Genomic DNA, 12,373 nt, shown 5'->3' on the forward strand with positions numbered 1-12,373 from the left:
CACAAGACGATCAAAATGCTTCCCAGCATTCTTGACATAAAACAATCATTTAAAAACACGTCATAAATACAGTTTCTATAACGAACTCTCATCTTTCCACATTGTTCCACATCAATCCACATCCATTTCATATGTATTCCCATTCGCATCCAATCACATCATTTTCATCTCATCACATCTTTCCTCATTTATCCTTATCAGATCTCATCCACTCGCATCTATCCATATCCACATCTCATCACATCACATTCATTCACATATCATCCATTCATATCTACCCCGATCCACATCACATCACATCACATCCATTTCACCTCACATCTCATTCATTCACATCTATCCCGTTTCACATCACATCACATCACATTCATTCACATCACATATCATCCATTCATATCTATCCCAATTTACATCACATCCATTTCACATCACATCTCATTCATTCACATCCCGATTCACATCACATCACATCTCATCTATTCACATTCCATATCATTCATTCACATCCCGATTCACATGACATCACATCTCATTCATTCACATCCGGATTCACATCACATCTCATTCACTCACATATATCCATTTCTCATCACATCACCTCCATCCATTCACATCCATCACATCACATTCATTCACATCCATCACCATCACATTCATTCATATCCATCACATTCATTCACATCACCATACCATCACATACATTCTATCCACATAACATCACATCATATCTATCCACATCATATCTCAGTCATACACATCTCATCTCATTCATCCACATCCATCCAATCATTCACATGTGTACGACTACCCACATCTATCCATACATTCATATCTATCACTTCACATCCACCTATATTCATGTCACATCACATCTCTTTACGTCATATCACATTCTTTCACATACACATCCACATCCATTCTTTCACATACACATCCACATCCATTCTTTCACATACACATTTACATCCATTTTCATCACATACACATTCACATCCATTCTTTCACATACATCCACATCCATTCTTCACATACACATCCATTCTTTCACATACATCCACATCCATTCTTTCACATACATCCACGTCCATTCTTCATATACACATCCACATCCATTCTTTCACATACACATCCACATCTATTCTTTCACATACTTCCACATCCGTTCTTCACATACACATTCACATCCATTCTTCACATACACATTTACATCCATTCTTCACATACACATTCACATCCATTCTTTCTGGCATAAGACAGTCCTTTAAGAAAACAAGGTTTCTATACAAGTTTTTAGTTTGATTTTCTTTTGAATACAAGGAGTATTTCTTGAATCAGTATCCCCAAAACTTCTTGATCGAAATTCTGAATTTCATACCAGAATTCCTCGAATTCTATAACCTCGATCCACAGATCAATTCAAAGGGTCTCAAACTTAGTATCAAATTTGGCAGGAGTTTTAAGTGTATTTTTCTAAACTGGTCACACCTTCTTTCCTCCAAATTGACGAAAGAGTTTGGTCTTGGTCATAGTCTTATTCAAGGTTTGAGTCGGATAAGATTTTTCCTCAACTATCTTTCTCAAAAAGGTTTGATAATTCAGTTACTATTTTACTATATTTCTTTCTTTGAATATTCACTTATTTCTAAATTAAATACGAATTCCAATGAGGAATAAATTAATCATTTATCTCAATATTTCGATCTCGATAGATTTCTTGAATTTTCTTCTTACAATCCGTGTGAATATAAAATGATAGAAATTTACCTCCACAGTATTTAATTATTCATTTATCAAATACTCATAGAATTTAAACATAGAATTTAAGAGAATTCTAATTTTGATATAAAAATTCTTTATGTATCTATTTATGCATAAAAAATAACTTCAATGGGAATAACACTTATATAAATATATAAAAATTCTTTTATGCATAAAATCAAATTTAATAGGAATAACACTTTTGAAATAAAAATAATTTTTTATGCATCTATTTATGCATAAAAATCCATTTTTATAAGAATAACGCTTTTATAATAAAAAAATTCCTTTATGCATCTTTCTATGCATAAAAATCAAATTTAATAAGAATCACACTTTTGTAATAAAAAAATTTCTTTATGCATCTTTGTATGCATAAAAATCAAATTTAATGAGAATAACACTTTTGTAATAAAAAATTTTTCTTTATGCATCTTTCTATGTATAAAAATCAAATTTAATAAGAATAACACTTTTGTAATAAAACAATTCTTTTATGCATCTTTCTATGCATAAAAATCAAATTTAATGAGAGTAACACTTTTGTAACAAAAAAATTCCTTTATGCATCTTTCTATGCATAGAAATCAAAATTTATTAAGAATAACACTTTTATAATTAAAAAATTCCTTTATGCATCTTTCTATGCATAAAAATCAAATTTAATAAGAATAACACTTTTGTAATAAAAAAATTCCTTTATGCATCTTTCTATGCATAGAAATCAAATTTAATAAGAATAACACTTTTGTAATAAAAAAATTCCTTTATGCATCTTTCTATGCATAAAAATCAAATTTAATGAGAATAACACTTTTGTAATAAAAAAACTCCTTTATGCATCTTTCTATGCATAAAAATCAAATTTAATAATTAATATTAGTGATATCCATGCATATTCATAGGTGAATATGTACATGGAGTAATTAGAAATATCTTTTAGATGCAAAAATGGTGTGAATTACTCTTTTGGAATAACATAAAAATAAACTTTCTTCATAAAATTCTGGAAAATTTTACCATAACCTCCTTTGTATGGCTGACCATTTCTCATTTTTATCTTTCTTTATTTAACTTAATTAACCCAATTTAGAAATATAGAACTCTAATCTACATAATTTTGTAAATTCAAGAGAGTAAACAATAAGAAGAGTTTAATTAATCACTTAGTTAATCTTTCTAGGATTGAGAAAGGTTGGAATGTAAAGAAGAGAAGGGGGTGGCCTTTTTATCAAAGGCATAGCATTTGAATTTAATTCAAACATATGTAAAACAGAAAAATCAAGAAAACCATAGATTTCTCATTAAAAATTCATAAACAAAGTAAGAAAATTAGCTTACATGGAGCTTGTAAGATCTCCTTTGGCTTGAGGGATTGAGGGTTCTACTCTTGTTTTAAGCAAGAGTGGCCACCAATTCACTTTGGAGAGGATCAGGCCAAAAACAATTGAATTATTAAAAAAAATCAATGTAGATGGCTCAGGACAGGAGTAGAGTAACAGTGCATAAAGACCATTCAGATTTTACAAAGGGGGAGGTTTCTATTTATAGGAAAAAGTGAGCCTCTAACCAAGTAAACTGATTCTAGAATTTTCCAGATTAGTTTGGTCAATTTTTGACCATTTTTGAGTCAGTTCAGCTTCCTTTTTGGATCTAGTTTTGAAATAGGAGAGAGGAGAGATAAAAATATCTCATTTTATTGATTAAAATTTGGGGGTAATGATGAGAAAAATGCACCTACTTCATGAGGGGAGATCTCCACACTGAGGTGTCAAAATTCAGTTTTTTAAATTCTTTTCTTTGGTCCTTAGACCACTCTTCATCTTATGTGAGCATTTATCCATTTTTTTGGGGGGGGGGGGTGGGGGGTTTCTTTTATTCTTCAAGTTATCTCCTCCCTACACTTGGATTGATCTCATTGGTCCATAGGAACCTTAATTGGACCAAAATCCAAAAACTTCTGAAAATCTGGACCCTTAGGCTAAGGTCCTTTATACCTATTTTCAATTAATTCCAATTGCACATTGGAAGGTTCTTTTTGAATTTTTGTTTTAGGGGAAACCAAACACGGTAAAACAGGATCTTTCTTTTATTTCAGAGAAGGGAATAAATATAATATCAGAAGGGAAGGTTCTTACACCAGTACACCTCAAAAGCTGGAGGGAGGAATCTTACATCCTACCCCTCTTAAAAAATGCGAGATGTCCTCATCTCGCAAACCAGAGGACAACTCTTTTTCTTAAGATCCAATTGATTCTGGGGTTTCTTATAGTCTAGTCAACCCAACAGAATCCTTGGATAAAGATCCCTTGTATAGAACTCATCATCAGATAACAATTCATTCAGATCATATCATTCATATCTTTAACACAATAATGGTCCATTAGACCAAAATCTCCATCTGAATAGTCCTCCATGGGAATTTCAATTATACAAATTTTTTATTTGTCATCCCTTAACTTGATCCATGGGGTCAAGTGTTAATCAGTAGCAATCTGTTAGCACAATCCACTAATCTCATAGTGATTTGCTAAAGTCATTATCGTCATTCTAGTTACGAGCATCATCACAGGGACTCGTCCCATTCATCCTCATTGTGGTTTTGCTCAGCTTATCGCTTTTCAATCGAAATTCAGGAATCATCATTTTTCAATCAGAATCCAAATCAACTAACCAGTTCTCAACCAAAGTTTTAAAATCATATCAACCACATTTGAATTCATCATCTGGATAGCATTTTTGTTTATAATTTCAAGGTCTTAGATTTACTCCTATATACTGTCAGTAAAGAGCTGTAATTATAGCCTCGGTATATACGAGTAGTCACGGTCCTCAGAATTATAAGGTAAATACCATCATGTCTAGGCCACCTTAAGTAAGTCAAGGATTCCATGCGATTGCCGTACCTTCATCTGAAGACCCAATTACTAAATTATGAATTTCAGTCTATTAATTTGTATGAATTTCATCACACATTTTTAACTTTTTACTGTTACTTCATAAACTTTTGGCATTTCTAGTTTCTCGGTTGATCCGCTTTAGCTAACAATTCCCTCTGATACCAGCTGAAAGATCCCTGTCGCCACCGTGCAACGAATTATGGGGTGCTAGCAGCGGAAGTAGCACTTCTTGCATGGGGCAGGGTCCCTCACTCGAGGCGTCGCCCACGTATATCCGGACAAGAGACTAATCCCTCGGTTCTTCCAAAATGGAACCCGAAAAAACTTCCCTCAGTCTCACAAAGCACGGGCGATTCCTCCAGGATATTTTTACTCTAATGTAGTCAAGAGCCTTAACTAACTAAATTGATCTGATCAAACCCGTAAGTCCCATAGTTAGATCAAGGAAAATACTTGCACTTAGATCATAGAGACCAACACTTTTTTCCTCATTGGTTGAGAGGCACAGCCGTTGATTCTTTTCCAAAGAATAATTTTTATCTAGGATTTACTTCATCTATCGTACTATAACGGAATTGAGTTTCATTTTAGGGATCCATCAGTCCAGCCTAACCCCATCCACTCTCGCGGATTAGCAAACTGCCTAACCACTATAGGGATGGGATCCATTTAAGAATTTGGTTAGGTTTTGTCCTGGGTACCAGGGGAAAAGAGTTCCCAGGCCCCCTAGCCAGATATTCATGCAAACTTAGAACTAGTCACACCACTTACATATTAAAAGACTAAGGTCATGTAAAAGGGTAGGAGAAGGGTGTGTGTGTGTGAATGAACTTATGGTCCACTAGCTCACCTATTTAAAGGCAAAGCTAGAAGGTATTTGTGTGGGCAGAGGCCAAGTTGTGTGCATAAGCAACTTAATAAACAAGATTTGTTCTTGTATTTTTTGGGTCTCTCTCCTCCACTTAACTTTATCTAGCATAAGCACCACGTTTTCTTAACATGGTATCAGAGCTTGGGTAAAGTAGGTCACATATTGTGTGGTGTAGACTAGGTTATCCATAACTCACGACTTGTGGAGATGAACCCCCAGCCAGTGGAGGCCTTCCAGCTGCTTGTGGAGGCCATGTCCTGGCTTGCTTTCCAACAACTAGGAAGATGAAGCACATCACTGGTCGCTCGAGAACGTACAGTCAATTGAAGGTTTTCTCCTCTCTCAGCTGCGTCATTGTTCTCAGCAGAGCGGCGCACAGTTCTGTAGCACTAGAGTTCGTACAGCTATACGCCTGCTATGTGCAACTATAAGCCACATTAGCTTAGGGATTTTGAAGCCCTAAGCCTCAAGGTTCTACAACCAAGAAATTAGCCTCAATGGCTGCTCGTCGTGCTACGTGCTAGAAGCAAAAGTCCAGGCTGCTCCTGTTTTTTCCATGAAAGCTTCTTCAAAAGCTTGATAATAGTGTTCATAAACACTAGTAGTGTTAATTAACACTAATGATGTAGCTAATCCAACAAAGGGGAGCCATTTCAGAGTGTTTCTAAACACTAAGAGTGTTCTTAAACACTAATGGTGAATCTAATCACCAATGCAAGTGTCATTAGACGACGCTGAAAATGTGCCCTTAAGCACTAATAGTGTTGCTAAACACTAATGGTGATCTTAGTCACCAAAGAAAGTGTTCTTTGACACTAATGAAGCTCATATCAGAATTAGTGGTTGGGCACAAACCCTAAGTGCTAAACCATACGCTTCATCATCTTATTCTCTTTTTATGCAACATCCTTGGCTTGATTAAGGGTTGTTGCACTCTCATAAGCCATTCTCTTTCTACTTAAGCCAAAACATCACAAATTTTCTGGTTTTCTTCTTCATAAATCATCCCATTACACTCTTGTAATCCCCCTTCAATACCCAATGTCAAAGAAAAACACCCAAATTAAGAAGTTCTCAGGAGAGGGCTTCCACACTTGGCAAGTTCTTGTCAAGTACAAGATGATGTCCAAAGGTTTTTGGCCATTCATCTCCGGCACTAAGGTTATTGATCGAACGAAGGCTGAAGATATTGAAGATGATGAGAGGGCACAAGCCATCATCATGCACCATCTTGATGAGGCTCTTATTCACCATGTGGACCAGCTTCCAACTGCAAAGGAGAAATGGGATGAGCTTGACAAGATCTATGGAGCTAGAATTCCAAGATCTCACTTAAAATTGATTTTTTCAGCTTGGAGCTCAAAGAGAGCCTTTATCTCTCATTTGAAGGGCCTTATGGCTCAACTTGCATCAGTGAATGCGAGAGTGGATGAAGATGATGCAATGGCTGTTTTGTTAAAAGCAGTCAAGAAGGTGTACCCCACCTTAGTCACCACCCTGAAGAACATACCTAATCCCATCCTTGAAGGAGTCATTCAATCTTCTCTTGATGAAGAAAAGAGGCCAAAGGGAGGAGTTGAATCTTCAAATGCATCGACTCCATTGAATATTGAACAAGCTTTATCACATCAAGTGAGCAAAGTAAGGTGTGTCCATTGCAAAAAGGTGGGTCATTTGGCAAATAATTGTTGGATCAAATATCCCATCAAGATGAAATGTGACAAGTGTAAACAAATGGGGCATATCACTTCTAAATGTCCTAACAAAGACTCAGAGGCTAACATCAGCCTCTAACTCCACTGAGAAATTATTTTAAATCTCAAATGTAACAACACCTATATTCCTAACCTTGTACGCCTAATGTTATAAAGGCAACCTATGTCCAATACCACCTATTCCAATTTTTTTTATACTTGGTATTTAGGGGGGGTATTAAAAGACTAAGGTCATGTAAAAGGGTAAGAGAAGGGTGTGTGTGTGAATGGACTTATGGTCCACTAGCTCACTTATTTAAAGGCAAAGCTAGAAGGCGGCAAAGGCCAAGTTGTATGCATAAGCAACTTCATAAACAAGATTTTGTTCTTGTATTTTTTGGGTCTCTCTCCTCCACTCAACTTGATCTAGCATAAGCACCACGTTTTCTTAAGATTACACACCCAATATAAAATTACCTTTTCCATAGATTCAGTTGTCTTTAAAACAATCTTATAATGAAACTATAGTATCACTGATCATAATCCTCCAAAATATCTGGTCGAATCCTAATTTCCAATTTTTCCTTCATCCGTGTACCTATGGCATCATTGGCAACCAGAACGCTCACCATCGGTCCACTCAGGGGCCTTTTCGATAGTTCCTAGCTCATAGTACCCGGTAATATTTTCACTTATAAAAATCAAAATGGAATCTCAATTGAAGATCAGCAAGATCAACCAACAAATCCATATAAAAGATCCATGGACTCATTCGTTGAGGACTAGCAAGGTCAATCAACCAGATCTATGCCCGAATTTAGAAAACAACTCTTACTCCTTGATCCAAATATCTTCCCCAATGCACATGTGGGTATCTTCAACGACCCAGAGCCCGAGTACCGTATGGTCAGCACCCTCTAGGATCCTTCGCAGGCTTCCTAGCGCTTCACTCATAGGCTGTTTCCTTGGTCCCTCATCCACCGTACCACCAAAAGCTCACCATTTAAAAATCAAACCGAGGCTGACCTGGGCCGACCTTGCTACACGAGACATCCTCCATTGACTCTCTATGAGCTATTGCAACTTTATCAGTTAGGTCTCCACGACCTCATTCACAAGATGATCAAAATGCTTTCCCAGCATTCTTGACATAAAACAGTCATTTAAAAACAGGTCATAAATATAGTTTCTATAAATGAACTCTCATCTTTCCACATTGTTTCACATCAATCCACATCCATTTCATATGTATTCCCATTCTCATCCAATCACATCATTTTCATCCAATCACATCATTTTCATATGTATTCCCATTCTCATCCAATCACATCATTTTCATCTCATCACATCTTTCCTCATTTATCCTCATCAGATCTCATCCACTCGCATCTACCCATATCCACATCTCATCACATCACATTCATTCACATATCATCCATTCATATCTACCCCGATCCACATCACATCACATTACATCCATTTCACCTCACATATCATTCATTCACATCTATCCCGTTTCACATCACATTTACATCCACAAGATGCCAAGCATCTAATTCCATTGATTTCTCCTTCTTTGATTTTTTTGCTTGAGTGCTAAATAATTTGTTAAGTTCATCCCATGCATCTTTAGCTTGTTGTATCCCTGCAATTGACACATCACATTACATCCATTTCACCTCACATCTCATTCATTCACATCTATCCCGTTTCACATCACATTTACATCCACAAGATGCCAAGCATCTAATCCCATTGATTTCTCCTTCTTTGATTTTTTTGCTTGAGTGCTAAATAATTTGTTAAGTTCATCCCATGCATCTTTAGCTTGTTGTATCCCTGAAATTATATCCCTGCAATGTGGTGAATGATTTCATCATTTAAGCTAAGTGTAATGAGTCCTAATGCTTTCTCATTCCTCATCTTCCACTCATTCTCTCCATGCTCCCCTGGATATTCATCTCTTCCCTCAACTAGTGCCCATAGATTCTTCCTCATGAGCACATACATGGTCTTTGTTTGCCATGCATGGACCTGCTCCCCGTTAAATTTAGCTATTTCTTGTGCATTTCTCATGATGATGTGAAGGGGGTCTTACCTATTGATCCAATTCAAGATTCAAGGGTAGTGTCTACTCTTTTACAACTCCAATTTGATGTTTAATGATGATTACAACAAGTTTATCAGCATGAATTCACCAAAAGTTACATAAGGCCCAAGGAAGCTGATTTGTACTAAATGGTTGGAATATCAAACCATCTCCAAATTGTAATCTGAAGTGATAGGGATATGTATCAAATACCCAATGGTAAATGTAAAACATCAATTTCACCAAAATGCAATGATTAGTGCTAATTAATCATTGATTAGTAAAATAGTCTCCTATTTTGTGTACAAAAAATAGAGTGTACGGGGAGGCCATATTTGGTGCCTTAGAGCTCAAATGAGCTCATATCCTCTCAAAGGCATGAGTAGAAGTTAGTCTATTAGAGGATCAAGCCAATAAACAAAAGATTTGACCAAACATTAAATACTTAATCTTTGTTTTACCAAAGTCACATACTTGATGTAGAGCTTGATGCCACTTCTCCTTGAGGAATTTCTCAAATTTGAGATCACCAGCATGTTCAGAGCATCCAAAAACCCCTTGGGCTAGCTCCATTGATCCTAATTTCAAGACATGAAGGCAAATTTAAAGTTTTACTCAAGAAAAGAAGTGCCAGAGATTTCGCGATTTCGTACAACATTTGGCGGCGGCTTGGCGATTTGATTTGATGCGATGGTACATGGGAAGCATGGCTAGGTGTGAGGCTAAGAGATTTTTATATAAAGTTGAGGCTGGAGGGAGATCATGCCCCTCCACCAGCTAGGGGTGTATTAGTTGAAAAGAGATTTTTATATAAAGTTGAGGCTAGAGGGAGATCATGCCCCTCCACCATCTAGGGGTGTATTAGTTGAAAAGAGACTAAAATATGGATTAACTCTTAATTATCATTAATAGAGTAATTAGCATAATTTGGCTCAAAAATCAGATGAATCCTAAGCTTGGCTCTAATACCTTGTTATATTTGCAGCAATGTGATGAGCTACGGTGGATCAAATGCAAGAATCAACATAATTAGCAAGTGATTAGATGATTATTAAGATGAGATTAGTGAGGAATAAATCTAATAGCTGAATGTAGGCATGGATACTCAAAAACCAACAATTTCATTAGGCCATTGCCTTAATTTATAGGTTTTACATCCACAAGATGCCAAGCACCTAATCCCACTGATTTCTTCTTAATTTTTGCCACCTCCCCTACATCTGAGGGCACCTTTTCCTAGAATCTTTCCACACCCCTATATTCAATCATGATACCCTTGATTCTCTCATCAGTAGATTCCTCTCACCTTTTCACTGCTACCCACTTAATTATAGACTCCATTTTACAGTCTCTTGCTAAGGGCTTGTTCCTGCACACACCCATTCACTTGCATATTTCAACATTCTATGATGTTGACTTCACACCAAACAGATTAGATCCATCTTTTCCCCAATCCTCCCCAAGATGTAAGTGTTGTGGCTCTTACTTGAGATCTGTGTTAGATGTTTTTTTGAACCCATATTATTTGAAGGTTCTTTACTCATTCCATTGTGTATACCTTCTATACCTTGGATGTTTAGGCATCATCATTGTATGCATAAACACATAATTAACATTACTTATAACAAAAATTCTTCATCACATTAAGTTAATGATCTCACTTGGTCTTTGAAGATTTATGATTTTGCAGACTATGAGTAATAGGTGTTTTATCTTTAATCATGGAGTGAGAGAGAGTTGAGCTCATGTGCTAATCCATTTCCATTATTAGTGTGGGGTCATTCATTTAAAAAGAGCACTTGCATCTCAGCGGGTACACTATTAATAAATCCTATGTATCATGTGTATTCAAGGAGTATTAAAAAAAAACCCTCACTTACATACTTTTGTGAATAAATTGACCCCCTTTTTTCATAAACCTACGGTTTTGTTTTTCAAAGTTGGTTTAAAAACGCTCATGTAAATATAATTCTCTAACTTTAATGAACTAATAAAACCCTCGTGTGCTAAACATATATTTTTAGGTGTAGCCCCTACAACTTCTATATACTTCTTAAACTTTGTTGCTATATACAAACAGGGACATTACCTACATAAAAATTTAAACGCCTTGAAACTCTTTATGGTTATGAAAATGTGGATATGAAAAGTTGTGTCATCACTATGAAAGTTCATGGATGCTGATCACGACAGGAAAGAAACACACCTATTCAAAAAATCTCACAACCTAGGCATGCCATGGATGCACACTTATCATCGATCACCTATTGTGACATACACACACATGAAGATGAGAGCATCATACGTACACCTATATATGGCTATCTGTAACACAAGACAAGGTAGAGTTTAGATGGCTACAATAAACAACATGTTGTACACACGATGGCTACAATAAACAACATCTTGTACACACGATGTTGTCTGTAAGGCAACACAAAGTAGAGAAGCACTAGGCTACAACAACAGAAGAGAAAGAAGAGAGCATGGTGTAGATCCCTACACAGTCACGCTAGGTCTTTGCAAAAACTAGATGTCTGCAACACAAGATGGATAAGACCAAAGAAACAAAGAATTGCATAAAGGGCTAGGAGTGGCATCACCATGGTTGTGCGTTAAAATGGAGAGAGTTGGTTCTCATGCTTGATGGAGAGACGAGCAGCACAGTGAAGGGGTAAGGCCAACTGTACGACATGAAGTGAAGGGCTTCATGACACATATAGAGATTAACATTCACTAAAAGTAAGGAATGGACGTGGCCTACTGAATCCCATCAAACAAGTAGAAAAGAATAAGGGCTACCAATATTGTATTTTCTACAATAGAAGGCCACAAAGAGATTAGATGTCTGCAAGCCGGTATGCTTACTAGGATGCTAGTTAGCATACAGAGTATGCTAACAAGGATGATAGTTAGCATGCAAGGTATGCTAACTAGCATATACGGTATATGCTAGTTAGCATCCTACTAGCATATCTAGTATGCTAACTAGTATACTGGATATGTTAATTAGCATATGCAGTATGCTAACTATCATACTGTATATGCTAACTAGCATATC

The sequence above is a fragment of the Cibotium barometz genome, chromosome 8, assembly GCF_041138505.1.
Source record: "Cibotium barometz isolate CiBa-2024 chromosome 8, ASM4113850v1, whole genome shotgun sequence".
NCBI lineage: Eukaryota > Viridiplantae > Streptophyta > Polypodiopsida > Cyatheales > Cibotiaceae > Cibotium > Cibotium barometz.